Genomic DNA, 6,306 nt, shown 5'->3' with positions numbered 1-6,306 from the left:
TGATGTATGCCTACTTACGTTTAAAAATTTTTATAGGACTCCCATCATATTACATCATAATTGCTTTTACTAAGTAATATAAGGACTTCGGTTCTAAAGATTGCATGCGAAGCCGCGGGTAACAGCTAGTTTATTATAATTTAAAACTAGTTTTTATAGACCCTATTCATAAAATCTGTCCCCAAAGAAGATGGCTTTTGATTAACTGTATTTGAAACATCATCATTGTTTTGAAAATGCTGACCCGTCCTTTGGTCATGTGAAGAGAAAGTGTTTGATTGGGTGTGTATTATATATTCTCCAGTCATAATTACAATTGTGCAGTATTCCAGGCAGAAGTCACTCTCGTTATGATGAGTGCTTGTGACATTGTAGGGACAAGACAATAATCTTTTCACTAACAACCATGTAACTTTGAAGACTTTAGTTCAGCTCTGGATTTCTCTGAGATTATTCTCTCTTAAATAAAAATGATTACAAATTGTAGCAAAGTCTACATGTGCACTGATCTGTTGTATCACTTGTGAGTGAAGTGCACGAGGAAGAGATGTTCAGCAATATCATTTTCCATGTAAGAGATTTCACTTTCTTTCAATTTCCAGATATATTATTGATCATTGAAATATTTCTACAACTTTGAAAGAATTAATTGAATAATTTTGTTAAAACTCATGAACAATCTAAGGTGTAAGTATGCATTTATGGAAAGAGGGGAACTGATACATGATAGTATACAAAATATGTTCATTTAATTTCAACCATATACAACAATAAAAATGCAATTCTGAACCTCTCACTTACAACCTCTCCGAGCAAGCACGATATTGATTATTTTATAACTGAAATGTGCTGTGATGATGTAAATATATTTTAAAGAAATAAGATTTAGTGCACTACTCTTTATATTAAGAGTAATTTTTAAAACCTTTATCTGAAATCAACATAAAAATGTATTTCTAAGAAAACAAATGATGATTATGAGCAATCATCAAGAGAAGACAACTCAAACTCAAGGATGGGAGGAGGTAAACATCAATAAAAGTAAATCAGCAGGTAATGTGGTAAAATATTTAATATTTATTTTATAACACTAACGAGAACAGTCTTTCTTGTTCAAGATAATACTTGTGGAACTTACTCTAAAATTACATAAATCAATCAACTAGTTTTATTAATAAAATGGATGGATGTTATTTACTTTGTGAATCAATATCAATACCAGAAGTACAAAAATTAGTCGTGAAAATAAACACAGCTAAGTTTTACAATAACCTTTTTCCCTGATGTAAAAAGAAGAATTCTGTTTTGCCAATTTAACATTAAGGTCTAAGCAATAATCACAGTAATATTACCTACTGCCTACTTAAAGAACTAAATTTTGTGCCTAAAATTGTGCTTACTAAAATTATAAAGAAAATTTGTATTTCATTTATAACACTTCTTAAAACACTAATTTAAACGAGCTTAGAAAGAAAACTATTGTGACTGATAAAAGAAGTGAAAATAATTGACTAATTTACAGTAAAAGTACATAAAAATGATAAATAGAACACACAAGTCTTGAACAAGCACAAGAGTAAAATAAAAGTACGCCCAATGAAGCACGGATGCCTGTCTGAGCATTGTCAGCACTAGGTATGCCTTGCTCCCTAACGACTTCACATTTCCGCCCAGTGAAGCACGGATGCCTGTCTGAGCATTGTCAGCACTAGGTATGCCTTGCTCCCTAACGACTTCACATTTCCGCTCAGTGAAGCACGGATACCTGTCTGAGCATTGTCAGCACTAGGTATGCCTTGCTCCCTAACGACTTCACATTTCCGCCCAGTGAAGCATGGATGCCTGTCTGAGCATTGTCAGCACTAGGTATGCCTTGCTCCCTAACGACTTCACATTTCCGCCCAGTGAAGCATGGATGCCTGTCTGAGCATTGTCAGCACTAGGTATGCCTTGCTCCCTAACGACTTCACATTTCCGCCCAGTGAAGCATGGATGCCTGTCTGAGCATTGTCAGCACTAGGTATGCCTTGCTCCCTAACGACTTCACATTTCCGCCCAGTGAAGCATGGATGCCTGTCTGAGCATTGTCAGCACTAGGTATGCCTTGCTCCCTAACGACTTCACATTTCCGCCCAGTGAAGCATGGATGCCTGTCTGAGCATTGTCAGCACTAGGTATGCCTTGCTCTCTAACGACTTCACATTTTCCACCCAGTGAAGCATGGATGCCTGTCTGAGCATTGTCAGCACTAGGTATGCCTTGCTCCCTAACGACTTCACATTTCCGCCCAGTGAAGCATGGATGCCTGTCTGAGCATTGTCAGCACTAGGTATGCCTTGCTCCCTAACGACTTCACATTTCCACCCAGTGAAGCATGGATGCCTGTCTGAGCATTGTCAGCACTAGGTATGCCTTGCTCCCTAACGACTTCACATTTCCGCCCAGTGAAGCACGGATACCTGTCTGAGCATTATCAGCACTAGGTATGCCTTGCTCTCTAACGACTTCACATTTCCGCCCAGTGAAGCATGGATGCCTGTCTGAGCATTGTCAGCACTAGGTATGCCTTGCTCCCTAACGACTTCACATTTCCGCCCAGTGAAGCATGGATGCCTGTCTGAGCATTGTCAGCACTAGGTATGCCTTGCTCCCTAACGACTTCACATTTCCGCCCAGTGAAGCATGGATGCCTGTCTGAGCATTGTCAGCACTAGGTATGCCTTGCTCTCTAACGACTTCACATTTCCGCCCAGTGAAGCATGGATGCCTGTCTGAGCATTGTCAGCACTAGGTATGCCTTGCTCTCTAACGACTTCACATTTCCGCCCAGTGAAGCATGGATGCCTGTCTGAGCATTGTCAGCACTAGGTATGCCTTGCTCTCTAACGACTTCACATTTCCGCCCAGTGAAGCATGGATGCCTGTCTGAGCATTGTCAGCACTAGGTATGCCTTGCTCTCTAACGACTTCACATTTCCAATACTAACATAATATACAAATATATTACAAAAGCAAAAACTTATTTGTATTTTAAAAATTATTTGTAAAATCACAGGCCTCTTCTACTTGTTTTAGTAAATTCAAATTGTTTTATGAAAAGCAAGTGGTCATTAAAAAAACCCCAGTTTTCATTTAGCATTTTAAAAGGGAGAGTCAGTCTTTGTAAGGCTTATAGTCCAGGTCTGTATAAATCCGGCTGTATTTTGTTAGTAAGCCTGTTCACAATTTTTTCAGCAGTTTAGTTACTTCAAAAATGTTAATACAGGAAAAACTAATCAATTAGTTGTGTTTCATTGCCGTTGAGAATGTCCTAATCAACAATGCTCTTGCAATGTTATAGAATTTTCACAGTGCTCAATGAAAATAAATGGAGAGGTTTGTCAGGTCTACCAATTATGATTTTGTTGGAAAGCTCCTGAGAAATTCACTTTTTCTCACAAATTTTGTAAGTTTTGTAAGAGGTATAACTGACATTATTATTTGTTATGTGCATGTTCTGTTCCATAACACCTTAATGGTAATTTTTAACACAAGAGAAAAGTTATGAGTATTTCAACTGTGACATTGCTATTTATATCAAAAATAGTTTACCACTGCGATAAGATTCATAATGTGGATACAAATTAGGTATAAAATTAAGTATTTTAATGGAAAAGACATTTCTTAGATACTTCCACAATAAATTTATTAAAAATAGCGCTTTCGCCGGTTAAGGCATCATCAGTTTTTACATTGTTTACAGAAAACAACATATGTGTAAAATAGAATAAACATATGGATAAAAAGAATAAAATTTAAAACAAACTGTAAAGACCAAAAACTAATAAATTATAAAAGAATTATGTAGAAAAATATGGTTTGCAATTCATAATTTTGGAATGGATTTCTTTTTTTACTAATGGTATAAAAATATCACTGAAATTTACGGAAGGTTGGGAAATACAATTATCTTTTAAAACTGTCATACACGCACTTTCAATTTTATTTCTTTTAGTCCAGGAAGATTCTTTAAACACTACACTAGACGATTCAAAATTTATATGATGGTTTTCTTTTACTGCATGTTCAACTAATTTAGATTTTTCAACGTTTTCTTTTTTATAATTATAAATATGTTCTTTTACCCTAATTTCCACAGGTCTTGATGTTTGGCCGATATACGTCTTGTTGCAACCACAGTCAATTTTATATATCACATTCTTGGTTTCTTGATGTTTGTTTTTCGGTTTTAATTTTGTTAAATAGCGTCTTATATTATTTTCGGACTTAAAAACAGTGCGGATGTTAAATTTATAATTTAATAATAAATATGATAATCAGTAAACAATGTAAAAACTGATGATGCCTTAACCGGCGAAAGCGCTATTTTTAATAAATTTATTGTGGAAGTATCTAAGAAATGTCTTTTCCATTAAAACCCACCTACTTCCACCAAGGATACAAAGCAATAAAATTAAGTAATTGAGGGATAGAGTTTATTCCTACTGCTGGAGCGTTCATAATATTAATGAATTATAAATTTACCTACTTATGTTCCTTAATATTGCGACTTTACACCACAATAATAGTTGCAAACTGTCCGTCCAGCATGCGCGAACATGTATCCATTGCGTTGTATCGATTCAAGTTATATACATATGTGTATCGTTTATTTAAATGTAACTGTGTCGTGTGTTGTGTGTTTTTTGTTTTAACTTACAACAAAACACTAATGTGTGGATATAACTGATGATATATCAACTGTATTGAGGATCCTTCGAAGGGATGGAACTTCATTAGACATGGTTGTTAATCCTTCCCTAATTACAATATTAAGTAATTTTCTGCTGGACGAAATCAAATGAATTAAATATTTATGTTTAACTCCATGTGTATATTTCTGTAACCCAATGTTACAAAAGCAGTCACATATGTGTACAATGTGTAAAAAAATTAGTAGGATGTTGTTCTGCTATTTCCTTTTTACAACAGAATTAATAAAATAATCAATTTAGGGACCCTCACAATAAAGCCTTCTTGCACCATATACTCGTAGATCTAGATCTGCATATCAAGTTTATATTGTCTTAGTTCACCTGACATTCAAACCTTGTAACAAACTCTTTATTGTGCATTACCATCTCACCAATACTGCAATACAACTAAGGCAGGTGTTTTATACCATAAATTGTTCTGTAATTGTATAATCACTGATATAACTCGTTTCTAACTATGCACAGTCTTTCCGTGTTTATTCAGTAGAAAGTAAGAACTCAACAGAATTAGCCATTAACAAAATTAATAAAACTATGATATGATTTGGAGGAAGCAAGTGTTGTACTCTCAGTATCTATTAATACTCATTTGTTTAACCTCTGTTTTCTAGTAAGGTACTTCCTTTACAATCCCCTGCCATCTTTTCTGCCAGGTCCACCATTTGTCAAACTGTCACTGTAACCTCTGTTCACAGAGTGTGAGTGAATGTTGTGCCCTAGACACACTTTACACTGACAACCATAAACGAAGCAACATGAAATTTCAACCTTGAAGTTGTTTTTAGTTTTTCTTGTAGTTTTAATTTGTTTTGTCTTATAAATCTAACAAACTCCTTGTTTAATAGGAATTCATGCACTAAGTACCATATGTTTACAACTGTACATACAAGTGTAAATATTATAATAAAAAACTTCTTTTTGATATAAATTGCTCCTTTTATATAAGATAAAAAATTTTATACATTTCTTATAGTTAAACAAATTATGCTAAAACAACTGAAATACAATATAGAATATTACAATATATGTCTAAAAAAACAGTAACACAAAGAGAAAGTCACTGAACACAAAAGGTAGTAATTAACCCCTTAACGGTTTAATTTTTGTATCTAAAATTATGTTTTACTGACTGATTTGATAGTATTTTTAAAGAGTCAGGATTGTAGAGTTTAATATATAAATATTTTTTATGCAAAAATCATTTTTAGTGTCTTTTAAAAATGTTGTATATATTTGTCCACTTAGCCATTTTCACTACCTGTGTCCTTGAGATTATCACACAAACAAAGCCAATCGTCTATTTGTGCGTTGGTACAATAAACAATAGAAATATAACCATAAAATGCTCCAGGACGGGTGACAAGCAACAACACGCGGTAGCTGTCTGCACTGTGCGATTACAATGAACTCACGAAGGTGCGAACACTCGTGACAGAGAACCAAGTAAGTGCTGACATCTAGTAGAATATGCCAGTAATACTTGTGTGACACGTGGAGGTCATAGAAATGCTTCTTGTACAATATTACATCAGTAGCACACAATTACAATGAA

This window comes from Homalodisca vitripennis, chromosome 3 (assembly GCF_021130785.1).
Source record: "Homalodisca vitripennis isolate AUS2020 chromosome 3, UT_GWSS_2.1, whole genome shotgun sequence".
NCBI classification, from domain to species: domain Eukaryota; kingdom Metazoa; phylum Arthropoda; class Insecta; order Hemiptera; family Cicadellidae; genus Homalodisca; species Homalodisca vitripennis.
This window is presented reverse-complemented; position numbering follows the sequence as displayed.